The sequence below is a fragment of the Strongylocentrotus purpuratus genome, unplaced genomic scaffold (genome assembly GCF_000002235.5).
Source record: "Strongylocentrotus purpuratus isolate Spur 01 unplaced genomic scaffold, Spur_5.0 spur5_scaffold_20, whole genome shotgun sequence".
Taxonomy (NCBI): domain Eukaryota; kingdom Metazoa; phylum Echinodermata; class Echinoidea; order Camarodonta; family Strongylocentrotidae; genus Strongylocentrotus; species Strongylocentrotus purpuratus.
Genome location: NW_022145606.1, coordinates 559,679 through 580,824, shown reverse-complemented (window position 1 = coordinate 580,824; position 21,146 = coordinate 559,679). Strand labels below are relative to the sequence as shown.

Here is a 21,146-nt window from a genome sequence, read left to right as displayed (position 1 = left end):
AGGGTTGCATCAGGGTACCTCAGTCCAATTTTGTTTTGTTGTTGATCCATCATTACTTGTATAACATGATTTTAGTTGACATATAATAGTCCCGCTTTTTAGAGGCGTTCAAAAGCTACTTCGAGCACTTTTTCTCAATTGCAAGTAAATGTCTTTATTTATTCGATTCGAAGCCCGATGGGGCGAATTTTGTACAATTTTGGTTTGTGAACAATTTTTGTTTACCTTCTTACCGCCCCGGCCGCCATTATTGGGCCGGCTGGCACTATAAATGTACGGTCGAACCTGTGATACCGCTTTTTTATGCGTTTGTTTATCTTATTCGATTCGCTACCAGTTCAGGGTTGCAATAGCAATAATTCTGTTCCTCAGTCATTTTTTGATTCATTTTCACTTGTATAACAGGATTTTCGTTGACATATATTTTTCCGCTTGTTAGGGGCGTCAAAAGCTACTTCGAGCGCTTTTTCTCGATGGCATGTTATATTTTGATTTATTCAATTCAAAGCCCGATGGGGCAAATTTCGGACAATTATCTTTACAGTGTTTAGTGGCATAGTTTGATGACAATCTACTCTCGCAAGGGCTACGCCTGGTCGCGTTCAGATAACATAAAACGGGCCTTGCGGGGCTTTTCCCCGATCTTATTTTCCAGAACTCGAAATTTTCATACGGTCAGAAAATACAATTGGCGTACTTTATTACCTTTGTTTTCTATTAATCGCCTTTCTGACCAAAAGAGTCTGTTTTTCGAGAGACTGGTTTTCACCCGCATTAGGGTGTAGTAGAAATTGTCATCAAACTCCTGCCTTCATGTTCTCCCAAAAGACTTTTTGGGAGAACATCATGTTATTTACTTCATCTGTATTTGATTCGTCCATTTCGCGGCATTCTTGCGAATTTGGACGCCTATAATCGCTTATACAAGAAATATATTGTTGTGGTAATGTAAATCTAGAGCAAGCGGTCTGTTAGGAAGGGGAGACAAAATTTGATGTTATTAGAGGATTGTTTTATTGCCGTATTTATACAATTTTACGAGCCTGACTTGTCCGTAAGCTGGGAATACAATTAGTATTGCCCAGGGAAGTCGTTTGTGCTCACCACGTTTTTGGTTGGGGTATAGGGGGGGGTGAGCGGGTTCCTGTCCGTTGAAGCTGAGATTGCCTGGCTTATGCCGTGTGTAACGCTCAGGGTGTCCGGCTGGAAGTCATCTTCGCTCACCCATGCCTTTTGTCTGTGCAAAAAGCCAGCAAGAGATGGGGGAAGCCCGTTCGCATGGCCAGGCGAATGGAAGAATTGTTACGGCTAGTCAAGAGATATTACTTTGTCGCCCGACCGGGCCCCCTATTGGTTCCTTACAGATCGCTCTCGACATATTATAATGCTCGAAGTAATGATTTGCATTCATTGTTGTTTGTTATGTTTTCACTATAATTCCTTTGCTGACCAGTTTGATTGAAACGAGTTAATTATGGTAATCAACTCTCAATAAAGACCATGGTCAATCACACTTACAAAATACAAATTTGTTGACTTCTTCATTTGACTCAGAGTGGGAATAATTAAAAAAATAAAAAATAAATAAAATAAAAAATAAAAATATATAAAATAAATAAATACAAAAATAAATAAATAGATAAATAAAAATAAATTAAATTAAAAAACTAAAAAATGCCGGCCAAAAGAGAGAGAGAGAGAGAAAAAAAATGAGATTGTGCTAGTGCATGGTGATAATAATTACATGATGTTAAAGAGCAATGATGTGATTCAAGAATGGTGTGTTTGTATGCTGGTGAGTTATTGTTATAAGTTGGTGTTTATTTATTCATTTTTGCGCCTTTAAAACCAATGAATGCTGAACATAGCATATCAATAATGCAATGAATAAGGATAAAATTGATTTAAAATTGATATGGATCACACTCTAACTTAAAATCGATTTTAAGGCCAAAATCGATTTTATTTATTTAATGAAACTGCTGCTAAAATCGAAATCAATTTTAGGCCCTTAAAATCGATCAAATCGATTTTAGATCGATTTTAGGGCTTTAGTGAAACACCCCCCAGGTGTACGTAATATTTGTTCTCATTTTATGCATGATTTGTAATGTCGAGTCATATCACTGTCTACTGAAAAAGTTGCATGCATTGGCTAGATAGGCTGAAATTGACCCGACTTCTAGTTATGTTTAGGGGGATATGGGAGCTAAACTCAACTGCTACGGTCAAATTTGTTGGCACCAAGTTAGAATAATGGTACATAAGTAATGTTAATGCTTAACTATCATGATGAGAATAGGGTGCCTCTTTAATGAGTATTTCTGAACAGGCTCCCAAACTGTCTTTCTGACGTTTTCGATATGTTTGCAGGAACGTAACCAAGGCTGTGGTGATAGCGGCTGTGCCCCCCCCCCCCCCCCCAAAAAAAAAAAATAAATAAATAAATAAATAATAAAAAAAAAAAAAAAATAATAATAATAATACATTTTAGCGAACTTTTCGAAAGTAGCTAAAACAGGTTATTCCCACGCCGCGTGGTCAAGGGAGGGGGGTCGTGAAAGACTTTATTGGCGTCAGCAATAAAACCAGAAAGGTTCGCGCCATACTCCGCGTGCTCTCGGCTCGCTTCATTCTTTCTATGGTCTTCATGAGAGATGGTCAGATTCGTGAACAAACTTTTTACCACCTTCCCGCCCCTGGCCGCCATTAAATTGGGCTGGCTGGCATGACATTAAGCTAATGGATAAAATTGATGATAATTAAATGTACAGTCGCAGCTGTGATACAGCTTTCATGTGTTTGCTTATTTTACCTGTTTCGCTCCCAGTTTAGGGTTGCATCAGGGTACCTCAGTCCAATTTTGTTTTGTTGTTGATCCATCATTACTTGTATAACATGATTTTAGTTGACATATAATAGTCCCGCTTTTTAGAGGCGTTCAAAAGCTACTTCGAGCACTTTTTCTCAATTGCAAGTAAATGTCTTTATTTATTCGATTCGAAGCCCGATGGGGCGAATTTTGTACAATTTTGGTTTGTGAACAATTTTTGTTTACCTTCTTACCGCCCCGGCCGCCATTATTGGGCCGGCTGGCACTATAAATGTACGGTCGAACCTGTGATACCGCTTTTTTATGCGTTTGTTTATCTTATTCGATTCGCTACCAGTTCAGGGTTGCAATAGCAATAATTCTGTTTCTCAGTCATTTTTTGATTCATTTTCACTTGTATAACAGGATTTTCGTTGACATATATTTTTCCGCTTGTTAGGGGCGTCAAAAGCTACTTCGAGCGCTTTTTCTCGATGGCATGTTATATTTTGATTTATTCAATTCAAAGCCCGATGGGGCAAATTTCGGACAATTATCTTTACAGTGTTTAGTGGCATAGTTTGATGACAATCTACTCTCGCAAGGGCTACGCCTGGTCGCGTTCAGATAACATAAAACGGGCCTTGCGGGGCTTTTCCCCGATCTTATTTTCCAGAACTCGAAATTTTCATACGGTCAGAAAATACAATTGGCGTACTTTATTACCTTTGTTTTCTATTAATCGCCTTTCTGACCAAAAGAGTCTGTTTTTCGAGAGACTGGTTTTCACCCGCATTAGGGTGTAGTAGAAATTGTCATCAAACTCCTGCCTTCATGTTCTCCCAAAAGACTTTTTGGGAGAACATCATGTTATTTACTTCATCTGTATTTGATTCGTCCATTTCGCGGCATTCTTGCGAATTTGGACGCCTATAATCGCTTATACAAGAAATATATTGTTGTGGTAATGTAAATCTAGAGCAAGCGGTCTGTTAGGAAGGGGAGACAAAATTTGATGTTATTAGAGGATTGTTTTATTGCCGTATTTATACAATTTTACGAGCCTGACTTGTCCGTAAGCTGGGAATACAATTAGTATTGCCCAGGGAAGTCGTTTGTGCTCACCACGTTTTTGGTTGGGGTATAGGGGGGGTGAGCGGGTTCCTGTCCGTTGAAGCTGAGATTGCCTGGCTTATGCCGTGTGTAACGCTCAGGGTGTCCGGCTGGAAGTCATCTTCGCTCACCCATGCCTTTTGTCTGTGCAAAAAGCCAGCAAGAGATGGGGGAAGCCCGTTCGCATGGCCAGGCGAATGGAAGAATTGTTACGGCTAGTCAAGAGATATTACTTTGTCGCCCGACCGGGCCCCCTATTGGTTCCTTACAGATCGCTCTCGACATATTATAATGCTCGAAGTAATGATTTGCATTCATTGTTGTTTGTTATGTTTTCACTATAATTCCTTTGCTGACCAGTTTGATTGAAACGAGTTAATTATGGTAATCAACTCTCAATAAAGACCATGGTCAATCACACTTACAAAACACAAATTTGTTGACTTCTTCATTTGACTCAGAGTGGGAATAATTAAAAAAATAAAAAATAAATAAAATAAAAAATAAAAATATATAAAATAAATAAATAAAAAAATAAATAAATAGATAAATAAAAATAAATTAAATTAAAAAACTAAAAAATGCCGGCCAAAAGAGAGAGAGAGAGAAAAAAAAGAGAAAAAGTAAGAGGACGTATGTAGAAAAGAAACATTTTTAGAATTCAGACAAGGATTAAGAGTCGAGAACGTTAAAACGAATAGCCTCCTTTCTCTAATAATTTATTGAAACGTCAAAGCTTCCACGCTCCGCGCGAGATGGGGTGGGGAACAGAATTCAGACAAGGATTAAGAGTCGAGAACAGTACGTTCAACGATTCGTGTTCTTTCTCTAATAATTTAATAAAACATCAAAGGGTCCAAACTGAAATCAAACTAGGTAAAGTGTCTAGAACGGTACAATGAATCGTCTTCTCTCTAATAATTTAATAAAACCCCCCTCTCTCTGCACCCAATCGGCTATAGATATTAAGAAGTTTTTAAAAACTTTTCTATTTAAACGGCTGCTACACACTTCTGAAAAAGATCGTGGTGTTTTACAGGTTTGGGAAAGGGTAAAATGGCTTGTGTACGCCTTTTACCGCAATATTCGTATAACTGGAAGTGTGACATTACGGCATCTTTACTTGTTTAAAATGTTAGAACGCCAGATCTCAAAATGCAGAGCATGTACTGTTGTATATGTGCTGTGCACGCAAGGTGCGGGCGCGCCATATGCCTGGATTACATTTACCCCTGGAGCCGTACAATAAATTATTCTACGATTTTTCGTGCGATTCGGGGGGCATCGAAGGAGGCTACGTGCTACGATGTTCGTGTTTACATTATTTACGAGCAGCGTGCCATTTCCTGTATTGGCCCTTGGGGGCAGTCCGGGGCAAATCTGTACAGAGGCTGGTTGGAGATTGTACGTAAATCGTGCAATTTCAGTGCAGTAGCCGTGCAGTTTCTGCAGGCCGGCCACGAACAGAAATCGTACGGAGCCCGCACGGCTTCCTTGCAGAGGTTTTGCGGAGAAGGCGAGGTGATCGTGCAGCCGCCCTGCCGTTTTTGAGCAAAAATCTTGCGTTTGCCACACGATCAGCGCAAGGCGCCCGCGCGATTCCCGTGCGGGGATTTGTCAATGTCACCTAGGACATGTCTACGATTTTTCAAATTTGTTTAACTTCTCGCGAAACAAAACGGCAATGGACGCGGAGCCCATGATACCGTACGAATATCTCACGGCCACCTCCTGTCCACGCACGGAGGCGGCACGGAAAGGGGATACGGGCAGGATACGGGCTACGTAGACTAATCGCAGGCCAAATGTAATCCAGGCAATAGTTGCAGAGTGCATGCGTGTCAGCTGTAGAGCTAGAGCGTGTACAGCGTAACTATACGTCATGACTTCGTACGGGGTCCCTGTATTCCATACGAAATGGCAGCTCCCTTCTTAACTTAATTATATATATAGCTGACGATAACCGTCTTTTTATTTTGGAAACTTTAGTAAATATACATATCCTACACACATGACTTTTAATATGTAAATGTGAGTGAAAATATCCTCCACATAATGACGTACATATCGCAGTAAACTAGTTATGTGTAATCATTATCTGGAATATATTAGGTATACATACTAAATTACAATAAAAGATATCACTTGTTATATAGTTTTAATGCTAAAAAAATAGTATATAAAAGTAGATAACACGACTTTGAACGTAAATATTTCGAATAACAGCCTAGATATACTACAATGAAAACAAAACGTTTGGCAAGTACAGTCTAAATGCCATTTTGTTTCCAAACTGTATGTTCCATGAAGCTGAACTTAGTGGCAGTAATGAATTGTTATATTAAGCGTTATTACTATGATCACCATATTTGCATCAATAAAGTATCACAACGTTTTTCTTTCGTGTGGGCTTATCTTAAAATGCCACAGTCAATTAATTAGAAATGTAATACTTGTATATTATTTCAAATACTGATACAATTATCAATTTGTTGACAATAAAGTACTGTCATATTCATAATAGCTTTCACTTTATCGTCTTTACTATCGCCACCGTCTTGCACGTAATAATTTGACATATTAAAAGACAGACTGCCTCATGATAGTACTCAGATAAATAGATTGTTTTGATTATTTATACTATTAATCATGATATTTTTGTTGATGGTGATGACGGTAATTGTGACGATATTAGTAATATGATTAGTAATAGTAGTCATGAAGATTATTTTAATCATTTCCAATGTTATTAAGTTGTATTATAATAATAATTGTAATTATTATTATACTATTATCATTATCATTATTATTATTTATATTATTTTCATTTTCCTTGTTATTATTATCATAGCCATCATTGTTATCGTCATTGTTGTTATAACTGATGTTGATGTTTTTTTTGTTGTTATTGTTAATTATATTGGATTATTCAGTCATGGAATATAAATCTATAACATAATAATGGAACGAATTGTTTCTGTTATATTTCTAATGCAGCGCTTAGAACGCAGAGTCAGTCTACACGGTGCTCAACAAGCTTGTTAAAGAAATCTTCGAATGGCAGGGTGAATATAACAAATGTTTGGTTATTCTTTTCATAAAAACAACGACTAATAATCAATTCTTAAAAGGAAGCTCACTGCGAGTACTTCATACATAATAGCAGAGACATTCCAATAATCAACTTAGATTTACTAGCAAAACTCATAATTTAGGATTTTCCGGCCAAATTCGCGAGTATGTCATTCAAATTAATTTGTCTTGCGTTCAAATTCGACGGTCTTAGTGCTGTCAGATATATCTTGGGTTTATATTCCTTTTCTAGTTTTCAAATCTATGAAGTTTTCGTTAGAATCTATGTCTGTTTCATTCAAATTAATGAATAATGTGCTTCTTTCGCTATTAATTTTGGTAATCCGCTTTAGCGCAACACGATATCTGACATCGCGAAGGTGTACTTTTAGCATTCGAATTCATTTATAGCATTCAAATTAGCACTTCGTGCACTTAAATTGATGGTCGATATACATTTCTCGTTTATTACACACTTCTTATAGCTCATTCTTTTTCTTTGAAGATTGTTTTTTCCATGTGCATTTCATCATATTTTATTTTTTCTTGCATTTATACACTTTATATACTTTTAAATTTATCTGATATTTATCATCCTTTAAAGATACTATGTCCCTTTTGCAGCCAACCTCAAATTCTGTGGAACTTCGCAGGAATTATGAATATGTCATGTATGTCCTATCTGTGAAATTTAAACGTTAGCAGTGCCTTAAAGGTAATGAATTTGGTTCGAATGAACATATTGGAAGCAGATGCGATCCTACAATATTCAATGATCGTTTTCGAGGTTGAAATCGAGTCTTAAGTTATGAAATTGTAAATAATAAACTCTTTATGTTGTATAGCTCCCTCTCAAGGTCAAGATATCAATTAAGCTATAAAACAATGTTTCTTGACTAAAATCGAACGATTAGCTATTCCCGTTTGGAAATTATATATCACAACTACATATTCTGAGATTTTCATAATCGTCGCTACCATTATACGACCATAGGCGCTATTTGAAATTTATCAAAATTTACCAGGAGCACCGGTATTCAATTTTTCTCGAGAGCAAAAGTGTTTTAAGGGCTAAATTTTCTAGTGCTTATAATACATCCACAGGGGCATCCAAATATATCAAAATTGTAAAGAATCAATATTCACCCAATTTTCGAAATTTCCCAAAACTTTGTATTACCATTACTTTTCAAATTGTGCAAGGAAACTAGTTTACTTGCTAGACTTCACTGTCAGACACTGTTGTCAGTATTGAGTGAGAGATTGTTTTTTTTTCTTCTTTGGTAATAACATACATAAAATGAGCTGTACACGATTTGTCTGCATCAATAACCTACTTCTTGTAATGGCCAACATTAAACTGATTGAATCTTTGCGCAGCATAAAACGTACGACCATGCGGTACAATGGTCGGAAAATCAAGACTATTGCTTATTGCCTCTATAGCTCTTTATTTTCCCACTTAAAGACATGTTTAAGCTCCCATTTTTAAGGGAATTCCAAATTAGTATAGGATTTCCCGGCCAAATTGTCATTCGAATTCATTTACTTTGCATTGAAGTTAAGTTAACAATTATATAGACAAATTATTTGTTATATAATCATTATTTAACAAATAATAACCATTATTTACACATAATGAAAGAAAATATACATTTTTATTTGTATATAATTCTTAACACATTTTTATTACTTATAAATAATGACAAAGAACGTTTTATTATTTATATATAATTGCCATTATTTATAAATAATTACAATTCACACTTTCATTATTTATATATAATAAAATGCGTATTTCAATTATATAATATATAATGAAAAGCACATTTCCATTATATAATATATAATAAAAACCCATATCCATTATAAAATATATAATGAAAAGCGTATTTCCATTATATAATATATAATGAAACGCACATTTCCATTATATAATATATAATGAAAAGCGTATTTCCATTATATAATATATAATGAAAAGCACATTCCATTATATAATATATAATGAAAAGCACATTTCCATTATATAATATATAATGAACAGCGCATTTCCATTATATAATATATAATGAAAAGCGCATTTCCATTATATATTAAATAACGATTGTGTATGCAAATGTCAATGGTTGGTAACGCCCATAATATGAATATTCATGAGCTTGACTGATATTATTATCCTCTATTCCAGGCACCTTTCCATTTTGTGTTCTTTGTGCATTCTTATCAGAAATCCTACGTGCGGTAAATAAGTCTCTGTATCACCATTCTCCTTCTTATTTGTATGCAGATTTGGTTATAATGATTGATAACTGTAATCATCCTCATTATTTTAATAAGAAATTTTTGTATCTGTGATGGAAGTTTTTATGTACGATTGCCTGATCTGAAGACAAGACTTTCGCTGCATGCATATTTAATGTATGACGTCACCCACACATAGTGAGAGCTCGAAGTTTTCTTTGAAAGTTTGATAGTGAGTACAGCTGTAACCTTCAAATCTCGTAAATTGAATCATATTTATAAACATATCTGCTGTAGGTATGAATCTGCTGATTTGTTTGTACATTATGAAGTGGTTTAAAATGGTTATATCTGATGAATTTAGGAGTAATCTACACTCGAACTTTTGATTCGTTATTTATCGTCGTGAGAAATAATTCAGCTCGATTTCCATCGTCACTCCTTGATCCTTGGCCCAAACTTTCGGGCGAGACCCTCTCTGAAAATTAGATACGAGTATAGGGTCTATAGGCAGATCACATCAATGATCCAAGCTTTTTGTTACTTTTAGGTCCAACTGTTGAAAAACTACTTTCATAGTTGAGTCAGAAGAAAGTTAATAGCTAACACTAAAAAGCATGGTCACAGTTGACATGAGTTGTGAACAAGCGCCAAAATTTAGACCAGATACCGAGATAGTTAGACGATCTACGAGACTAGAAAATTTGAGGCCTAGGCCTACAGACCAGTAAATAATTGGACTACCTGTGAACAGGCGTGGATCCAGGATTTCTTAGGGGGCCCAAATTTGAAAAAAAAAATCTGCACCACCCCACTCTTACATGCAGGTTCCGCTAAACGTTTCTCTAAGTGGGTGAGGGGGGGGGGGGGGGGGGGAGGTATTTACGATCAAGTAGAGCGTTGTGAAATTGGCGTGGTGTCTAAGGGCAAAGAACGTGCCGGGGTCAAGGGGTGGAACCCCCAGAAGGTCAGGGGTATAGGCATTTAATTGCGGTCAGATGAGCATATTAGCATACCTTATTTGTGACACTGGCAGGACACTAATTGGCGTCACTATTCTTTCTTTCTTTATGAATTTGCCATTTTCCCACAAACGCATTAAAAAGTATAATTTATTAAACATTGAGGAAAAATCTCGGAAAATTATGTCATTTCAGCAACATTTGTAAATCACCGGTAATCACCGGTATCGAATTAGAAATAAACCATGTTTGAATTATATTGGGGGGGGGGCATCTGTCAACCCCCTCCCCCCCCCCCCAAGTCCCCTTCCCCATCAGTACGCCAATTCCCCTCCCCCCCCCCCAATCTACACGTAACTGATCTCCCCTACCTTTCTTCTTTCTCTTTTTTTCTATCCCTTTCTCTCCTATTTCCCTTTCCTTTCCCTTCCTACTCTCTGTTTTAGGTTTGCTAGGGGGAGGCAAGGGCCTTTTGCCCCCCCCCCTCCCCGATCCACACATTGTTGGCGGGATTAATCGCAACTGTTCTCCCCTTCTTATCACCCTTTTCTTGTCTTCTTCCTCTTTTTTGTTCCCTTTTAGCTCTCCTCTATCCCTTTCCCTTCCTTCTCCTTTTTTTTTTTTTTTTTTTTTTTTGGGGGGGGGGGGGGGGAGGGTGGAGGAGGCAAGGGCCCCCCCCCCCCGAACTACAACTTGTTGGCGGGAAAATTGCAACTGATTTCCCCCTTCTTTTCTTCTTCCTCTTTTTTCCTTCTCTTTATCCCCTCTTTACTTTTTTCTTTCCCTTTCCTTCCTTCTCTTTTATTTTTTGATGGGGGGAGGGGGAGAGGTTACAGCTGGGAGGCAAGGCCCTTTCGGCCCCCCGATCTCCTTTTCCCCATTTTCTTTTCTTCTTCCTCTTCTTTCTTTCCCTTTCTCTCCTTTTTCCCTTCTTTTCCTTCTCTCTCTCTCTCTCTCTCTCTCTTTTTTTTTTTTTTTTTTGCGGATGGGGGGGGGGGGGGGGGGGGGGGGGGGGGGGGGGGGCAAGGCCCGCTCAACCGCGCCTGTCTGTGAATATGATACTCGTAGTCGTACATAGTCCTGTAGCTATCTAACAAATTAAAACACGATCCCCCACAAAAATATTCAGTCTAGACTACATTGTATACAGGGATACGTATAGTGGTGCCTGTGTGTTTCTTAAACTCTTTGTTGGCTGAGCCTAATTTGCCTCTGCTCTAGGCTCTATCTTTGAATTTTTGTTTGCTGTGAACACATTATTAAGTTTTCTCTGTCATATATAGATCTAGGTCCATACTTTTTTTGCGTTTTTTTTCAATTTGATAGAATGAACAGTTACGAGACATGCATCTAGATCATCTAGAGACTGTAGATCAACTAGATCTGGATCAAGAAATTGAATATAACTTTCAATGTTAGATAATGAAGGAGGGCTTTTTTGGTAAAGAGAAAATCCAAATTAAAATAGAACAGTTAATTCTGCAAATGCTCATCAATGTTTAAATGATCATGCTCATTTCATTTTATTCTAAGAATTAAATCCCCCCTCTCTTTTACAGGAAAATGTACAGAGGCACTTGTCGCAGTTAATGCATGCAGTACCAAATGCTTGCTTTCTTGGAGTATGTGCTTGAAACAAGAATGTCCTGGAGAAAACAGACCACCACAAGAGAAGGTAAACATATTTACTTTTGATCTAACTTGATCTGTTTATTTTTTTCAAGTAAAACAACATTTTGAAATGAGTGAGGTCAAGGCCAAGCTGGAGGGGATGCGAAGGGATGATTTGAGAAGTATGTATTAATGGGATGGCTATGTATGATTCCACATGAAAAAAATTGAGGCCTAGGCCTACAATGTACATGCAAGACATTTTTATGTTACAACAGAGATACATGTATGATGTAGGTATCAATGTTTTACTTTCATTCTCTTCTCTTTTCATTCAACAGACATACATGTACGGTATGGACTATGAAGTTCTACTTAGCCTCTTCAATGAACTGCTGGAGCTGCGACTGGGTATCAAAACCTTGGTATTATAAACTTCATAACCAGTGGCGGAGATATCTTGTTAGCCAGGCGGGAGGAGTCAGTGCCCCCCCCCCCACTTTTTCAAGTACCCCCAGTATGCCCCTTTTATGGCCTTTTCACATAGGTAAAGTGCCATATTACTTTGACAAGTTCCCCTATTAATTTGTAAAATTGCCCCTTGCCCATTTCACCTCTGATAAGTGCCCCTTATCCTTCGACAAGTTCCCATTATTCTATGCAATATGTGTTCATTTTCCATTCTCATAACTGCCCTTTTTAATCTCTAGTAAGTGCCCTTTTTCACTTTTGATAAGTGCCCCCTCCATCTCCTGGTTAGTGCACTTTTCATCTCTGATGAGTGTCCCATTTTGTCTCTAATAACTGCCACTTTTATTTGACACGCCCCCTTTTCCTTCCTAATAAATGCTCTTTTTTCTGATCATAAGTACCCATTACCCTTCTCATAATTACCCCTTTTCATCTCTCATAAGTGCCTTGTTTACTTTAACATGTGCCTCTTTTTCTTTTTAATAAGAGCCACTTCCCCGTTCTCATAATAGCCCCTTTCACCACCAATAAATGCCCCTATTAAAATCTGATCTGCACCCCCCTTTTTGTCTCGCCTACGAGCAAAAAGTGAGACATAGGCGCTGCTTTTCCGGTGACGGCAGCGGCGACGGCGTCAACATCAAAAACTTAACCTAAGGTTAAGTTTTTGAATTTTTGATATAATTTTCAAAGTTTAAGTTTTTAGTCAATGAAACTTAGACTATAGGGTTATCAAGTATTCCCAATCGGTAACCCGACACATGCTCCGCCGACGATTGCTCCGCCGACATTTACTCCGCAAAACGCGACAATTGCTCCGCGACATTTGCTCCGCGACATTTGCTCCGACGTCAATTGCTCCGCCGACAGTTGCTCCGCCGACAGTTGCTCCGCCGACAGTTGCTCCGCCGACAATTGCTCCGCCGACAGATGCTCCGCCGACAATTGCTTCTTCGACAATTGCTCCTTCGACAATTGCTCCGCCGTCAATTGCTCCGCAAAACGCGACAAATGCTCCGCGGACATTTGCTCCGCCGACAATTGCTCCGCGACAATTGCTCCGCCTGAATCGACAATTGCTCCGCCGACATTTGCTCCGCCGACAATTGCTCCGCCTGAAGCGACAATTGCTCCGCCGACATTTGCTCCGCCGACATTTGCTCCACCGATATTTGCTCCGCCGACAATTGCTCCGCCGACAATTGCTCCGCCTGAAGCGACAATTGCTCCGCCGACATTTGCTCCTACGACATTTGCTCCGCCCAAAAAGTGTCCCATAAACTACAAATGCTACTAGTACTACGACAAATGCTTCGCCGACAATATTTTCTTTACACCTATTTTTTTCGTTTCTTTTTTTTCTTCTTCATTTTCTGAATGCATTTCTTGAAATAATGTAGATGAAATGAAATGAATGAATGTTGATGAAGTGGGAGGAAAAAGGAGTTACCTAAAAGTCATTTCGAATATACTGAAATAACTTTCCATCTATCACTGTACGTCCCATATAATGTATACTAAACACTCATTACATGTCGTGGGAAGTTTTTAAAAAAAAAGTAGAGCAGCAAGCCAGATTCCCCAATACGCGCATACCTCCTAGTTAATTTCAAGTAGCTCATCAATATGTAATACCTGAAATTACCTCGATCAATGCATCTTACTAGGTAAAGCATTATACAATGTAATAGGTCATCATGGAAGTTTAGAAAATAAGTAAGGGGGATTTACCAAGTGTTGATCTATTTAAGAGTTTTATAAAGAAACAAAAAGATATTGAATATTTCTCAGCGAAAAAAAAAGGAACAAGCTCGTTTCGCATTTTAAGAAATGGCGATTTGACTTATGATACTCATGTTGATTTAACTTTTATTCCTGTGCCCCCTCACTCCCCTTTATGCACTGGAGTTCAAACTATGATTTATATGTGTACAGTGTATTTTTTTTTACTACAATGTTTTTTTTTTATAACTTTCTTGTCCTTTCATTATTGTTAGTTGTTCTTATACATATTGTTTTTTTTGTTTGTCTAATTATTACCAATGACTTGTAAATATGTAATTTTTATATGATTGAAAATTTAATAAACACACAAATATTAAAAAAAAAAAGTTTAGAAAATAAGGGCACTTATATACGTAAGGAAGAGAACCCATTCAGACGGGAAAATGAGATGGCAGCCTTTCTGCTTATTCACATTTATACAAATCATTTTGTTGCAGTTTGATGTTAGTTCTTCATGATAAGCCAATTGCTCTTCTTCCGGTTGCTTCGTGAGTCCCTTAAATTATTTAGTGAAAACAAAGTACTCGAATGAAACGGAGTGTTTTGCACACTAACATATATATATTAAAGCTACATACACTTAACTAAAGGAAAGAAACCTTTAGAAAATGGACTGGATATTATTCTAAACAAGAATGTACTACATGATTGTATTACTTTACGTTTCAATTTCACGAGAGAAATAGAACTCGAGAGGGGGAGCAGAGAAGAAGTGATGGAAATGAAAGAAGACTAATAGCATGAGAGGAAAGAAAAGAGCAAAGAAGACAAGAAAACGGTGTAAACAGGAAAAGGAGGAGCATGGGAGAGAGAGAAAGAGAGAGAGAGAGAGAGAGATAGCCTTGAGCTTTGGATCAGCTAATGAGTAATGCATGAAACAGATTTTGAGCGGAGTAATTATCTTTCGCCGGAGAACTTGCGTAAGGAGCTATAATTTTATTTTTTATTTTTTTAAATCAAACATTATGGGGAATAGCAAAAAACGGTTGTCTTTTTTGCTCTTTTCTTTCCTCTCATGTTATTAGTCTTCTTTCATTGAGGTAATTTCAGGTCTTACATATTGATGAGCTGTTTGAAATTAACTAGGAGGTATGCGCGTATTGGGGAATGTGGCTTGCTGCTCTACTTAAAAAAAAAAAAAAAAACTTCCCATGACATGTAATGAGTGTTTAGTGTACATTATGTGGGACGTACAGTGATAGATGGAAAGTTATTTCAGTATATTCAAAATGACTTTTAGGCAACTGCTTTTTCCTCCCACATTATCAACATTCATTCATTTCATTTCATTTACATAATTTCATGAAATGCATTCAGAAAATGAAGAAAAAAGAAACAAACAAAAACAAACCGTGAAAAAAAAAATATTGTCGGTGAAGCATTTGTCGTAGTACTAGTAGCATTTGTATTTAATGGGACACTTTTTGGGCGGAGCAAATGTCGTCGGAGCAAATGTCACCGGAGCAAGTGTCGCTTCATGCGGAGCAAATGTCGTCGGAGCAATTGTCGGCGGAGCAAATGTCACCGGAGCAATTGTTGCTTCAGGCGGAGCAATTGTCGGCGGAGCAATTGTCGGCGGAGCAAATGTCGTCGGAGCAATTGACGGCGGAGCAAATGTCGGCGGAGCAAATGTCGGCGGAGCAAATGTCGGCGGAGCAAGTGTCGCTTCAGGCGGAGCAAATGTCGGCGGAGCAAATGTCGGCGGAGCAATTGTCGCGTTTTGCGGAGCAATTGACGGCGGAGCAATTGTCGAAGGAGCAATTGTCGAAGGAGCAATTGTCGGCGGAGCATCTGTCGGCGGAGCAATTGTCGGCGGAGCAACTGTCGGCGGAGCACCTGTCGGCGGAGCATTTGACGTCGGAGCAAATGTCGCGGAGCAAATGTCGCGGTGCAATTGTCGCGTTTTGCGGAGTAAATGTCGGCGGAGCAATCGTCGGCGGAGCATGTGTCATGGAACCTTCCCAATCACGTGAGAATTCCCATTCTCATAAGTGCCTTTTTTTCATTCCTGGTGAGTGCCTCTTTCTGTAGGTCTAAGAAGTGCCCCATTTTCACCTCTGATAATTACCCTTTTTACATGACACATGCTCCTTTTCCCCTTATCCCTTTAGTGTCCCCTTTTCCTCTCATCATTAAACGCGCCCCTAATTTAAAGCGACTAAGAGTAACTTCCCCAAAGCTCGCTCGCATTTATAGATGATATAATTACGTTACTTATTAAAGGTCTTTTCAGTCTTCCATTGTGAGAATGTACTTATAACCCCATCAGGATTGGGTTTTTCCCTCTTAATAAGATGCAATTTTTTGTAGTGCGACCTCACAAAACTTAAAATTTTCCTCACTCGCAAATCAATTTTCATACCATCACACCAAACTGATACTTAAGCAATATCTTGTATGGTGTATAAAGAGAAACAAATGTTGAAATCGTCCCTGATAATGTAATCACAATGAAGGGGTATATACCATTGTCTAAAAAATGGATATTTTCGCTTTGAGATTCCCTTTTTTTCCAGAAAGTGCCTATTTTGTTTGTGCCCCCCCCCCCACTTTGGAAGACGCTCCGCCACTCCTGGGGGGACACATCAGTCAAAAGCGCGCACGGGGGGGGGGGGGGGTTGAGGGGTAATGTGCCCCCTCCGAAGCTGACATTTTTTAACCTGGATTTGGTCAAACTCCCAATAGATAAATATCATTCACAATTCTCTTCAAGCAGTACGTGTAACTTCACCTTGCAAGCAGTATGTTTAATTTTTTAATCACCTTGTATATTAGGCCCTGTATTTCAGCTCAAATTGTTTAGTGATTGTGGACAGGCGAAGCAGGAAAATAGAAAATTTGGCCATCATACGCACAACCACACCAGTGACACCATGAAACAGAAACACTATTACAATGATTACCGGTACTGAAACATAGTTTTCAAACTACCAAGGAGAGATAACCAGGAACCAAGGTATAATACAATGATGCAATTTTACCCATGTTGTAGTAGTACATGATAGTAGTATGGATATCCCGCCTCTTCTTTTATGCACATCCTTTCCACTGCTATCGCAAGTTTTAAAAAAGAGCCCAATGTCTGCATAACTAAGCAAGGTAGGAGTTCATTAAAAACATGATGTAAAACATTAAGTATATCACACCAAACCATCTCAATCTGACAGCACGATGTGGAGAAAAGTTAATGGTGTAGATAAATACACAAGAAATATGTTCATCGGCAGTCTAAGTCAAGCAATCATTTATGAAACTGAGGCTTTGCCAAGGCATCCATTTTAAGTATGTGTCTATAGGGCAAATAAGGTGTAGTCAAGTACTCAAGTTACCACCTGTCAGCCAAGATCAAACTTTTGGAATATAAGAGTTTTGGGGAGGGGTCATCTTTTATCAATTTCTGTTGATTGATAATAATTATAACATTTGGGAATGGGCCTATGAGTATGATTTATATATTGTATAAAACAAGCAACTGTTAATAAAAGGTCTGATATACTTTGGTGCGTGTGTGGACCACGGAGTAACCATCACACTAATGGATGTTATATACTATTGTACAGTATTATTGTTTCTCTGGAAAAAATTGCAATCATTGAGTCATAGGTTTTTTTTTTTTTTTTTTAAGAAATCAGCATGTTTTTATAATGTGTTTTATAATAAGGGTGCAGGTCATGATACAATACATTCCCTGGAGAAAAAAATAGTGCTCAGATTTAGCCTAAGTATGCTTTGTTGAATTTTTAAAGAAAAAAGTAATCTACAAATGGAAGTAGCAGATGAGGTCATTTGTGCTTAATATTTGACCATCAATGTTATAATCTGTAAACATATTAGTTTGTTGTAATAAAATGAATAAATTAAACATGTTTATTATCTTATATACAGTATTCCCTTCATATATTTTCTTTTTAGTGTGCATATATGGTTGATAAATAGAATCATATGTGGAACAAATCTGGAAACAGAACGTGAGAGTTGAGAGAGAGAGAGAGAGAGAGCAAAAGAGAAAAGAAAGGAAATGAGAGAACTGTTTAATGGTGAGAGATGTTGATGTCGTGAAAATGAAAAATTTATAATGCAGTGAGACAGCGAGAGAGAGAGAGAAAACAAATAAAAAAAATCCATCTTATAAATGCGTTAATCGCCTCGCCGCTATGCGGCTCGTGGGCGATGCTCTGCATCGTCATAGGGACAACCCCCCCCCCCTTAGCAAAAAGCTAGATCCGCCCCCCCCCCCCCCCCCGATAGGCCCTGGCAATGAAATCTGGAGAACATACAGATTCACAAGGGCTGGACTACTCGGTCTCGTGGATCAAATAAAGAAATAATGGAAGTTATTATAAAAGTATGTTTTTCTCTCTTGTTATGATAATTGGAGAAAAAAACCCTGTTAATTAGATTATATTAGTTTTAGCTTCAACTGTTTGATATTAATATGCATGTGGGCACAAATAGCAGCAACTGCGGTAAGTGATATCTACGGTATTCCTTGAGCTGCGGTAAATGATCTTATTGTATATGCCACTTGTTATCATATAATGCTATTTAAAAAAAAATCAATAGGATGGTGTACAAATCAAATATATTATGCCATTCTTTCCACTAAACTTCATGTTATTCAATATCCGTGTCATACAAACAATACAGGCAAACATTCCCTGATGTCATTAAGTTTACATCAATCTATCTTGCTTCTCTCCTTATAAACAAGCCATCTTCATTGGAACTCACATCCTGAATTCCAATGAAGATAGACACCTCTCTTGCATTGTACATGAAATATCCATTCACCGATCTCCGCACGAAGTACCCTCAATTTTACGCACATAAAACTCACACTAACCCGTAACCAAAACCACCCTGAAATGATGACAATATTCAAAAGATCAATTCATTTGTAATCAAGTGTGGATTTTCATTCATTTGATCCCTTGATAGTCTGGGTTCGGTATACCGAAACAGGGGAGGGAGCAGCTTGTGGCGTGGAACCATAAGGACCAATGAGATTCTTTTGGGACATAGTTTATATACCAAGCTGAAACCTACCCTAATACCAGTCACATAAATCAATGCTCAACTGAGTATTTGTCGCGTTTTCCTCAATCATGACTTGTTGAGTTTTGTGCAGAAGTGCTACAATCCATTGTTTGAGAATGTAAAGAGCGAGTAGTCCAAATCAGGAGGGTCGCAAACTCCTTCTCAACCTCCATTGTTACATCTTGATTCCTGAAAAGCCTTGTGATTTGAGATGAACTTGGAAGAAGTTCCCACGTTGTTTTGGACTGCTCCTCTTCAGCAACTACTACAGACAAGTCCACTTGTATCTTTGTAACCAATTCCAATAAGCCAGCTGTTCATGAATAAAATGTTAATTGAAAGAAGAAAAGAAAAAATCAATATTGTTACAAGCACTTTAAGATCTAAAGCTGACATCACAAGTATATTTCTTTTTCTTCTTTCTTGTTGTTTTTCTTCTTCTAGTAATCTTCAAAGGGCTATTAGTTTTATATAAATTCACTGTTTGCTCAACAGGAGTACATTCCTTATTTTCCGTGCCAACGAGAGATCCCAGATTAAAATATTACTTCTCATTATGGTCTGAAATGAAATACCATATTGCCAAACATGTATTTTATTACTAATATACTACATGTCTGAGTAAAAGATCTAATCAAACATTCCGACCATTGTTTTAAAGACCGTCAATACTACTGGGCCAGAAGGGATTAGACCACCCAGCCAGGTCACTGACAGGTGGCTATCTCATCAACTCAGCTCTCAACTAACATAAGAAAGAGAGGATCATGGGGGACCAACAGACACCGATTGGGGAAGTTTTCTATATAGAGAGAGCAAGTAGGAAAGTGGGGCTTTAAGAATAGCAATTAGCATTCATAGAAATGGCATAGAATTTACATCCTTAAACTTTAAGCTTTGAAAACCTCGTTTTAATTTGAGTGTAACTTTTGAGTTATTAACAACCAAAAGTTTCCAGTGATTTGTTTTTGTTTCACTTTTAGTACACAAACATATTTTTCTTTATCACACTAGCTGGATATAATCATATAAGATAATTTGATCTTGTACTACTAGGCTGCCCCCCCCCCCTCCCCCTCTATTATACGAGTGTGAAAAAGAATACAATTCTTTGTAGCCTTTTTTAATCACTAATCAAAATTTTGAACTTCAGTTAATGTTGTTTAAAGAATATATTATGACAGTGAGATGGATTGCAGGTGGCAAGGGTGTATTGCTTGAGAATTGCAGGTAATAATTCATGCTCCACTATGAGCCATTTTACTTCACACACTATCATCTTGCAGCAGGGTAAGGTTTTTACAGAAATTTTAGAACTTGCAATGGGATGTACTTAAATATCAACTTTGTACAATAGCAGTATGTAGAAAGGAATTTAGGATAACCTGACTTTGGGTCTGCCAATGCTTAACACAAGCTTTATTTCATCAAGATATATGGTTATTGCTCAAGTTGTGATAGGGTTTTAGATTAGCTTTAGGGTTAATATTACGTTTAGCTATGGATCCAGGATTAAGATTAAGAATTCATTTTGTGTTACAACATAACCACTAAACAATAATAATAATAATAATAATAATAATAATAATAATAATAATAATATGGATATTTATATAGCGCCGGTATCCGCCAGGCTCTGACGCTCATGGCACTGTACATACATGTATTACTATCGTAAAAATCAGATACACGTTTCACAAACTGGGGGTCAGCGTATTTTTAGTTTACTAATACAAAGGAAGATTTTTACACTGCCAATGATGAGTATCAATACATACAGCTCCACCAGCACCTGGAAAATCTGATTGTACGACACTTGTTCCTCAAGACATTTGCTCAACATCAATTTCCTACATTATTATCCAAATACTTAACTTCATTCCGGGATCCAACACTAGACCTTACCCTACACCTAACCTCAATCACAATTGCAACCCTCGGCCTAACCCTACACATTTGACAAATAAAGCCTTGAGCAGTCGTTGCAGGAGCAAATGTTTGGTCACTCGAAATGCCATGACCACCTGATACCAATAATC

The 21,146-nt window shown here is 37.8% G+C and overlaps 2 long non-coding RNA genes across 2 annotated transcripts in view; one reads left to right on the top strand and one right to left on the bottom strand.

Moving 5' to 3' along the window:
• Positions 1-9,355: 9,355 nt before the first annotated feature.
• Positions 9,356-12,442, top strand: LOC105441634. Its single transcript, XR_004065732.1, has 3 exons — positions 9,356-9,473; positions 11,763-11,878; positions 12,156-12,442. It is a non-coding gene; the product is annotated as an uncharacterized LOC105441634 (long non-coding RNA).
• A 6,909-nt stretch (positions 12,443-19,351) lies between these two features.
• LOC115927136 overlaps positions 19,352-21,146 on the bottom strand; it is a 29,317-nt gene continuing 27,522 nt past the window's right edge. Inside the window, exon 4 of the long non-coding RNA XR_004065441.1 lies at positions 19,352-19,420. This is a non-coding gene — a long non-coding RNA (uncharacterized LOC115927136). The remainder of the gene's footprint in view (positions 19,421-21,146) is intronic.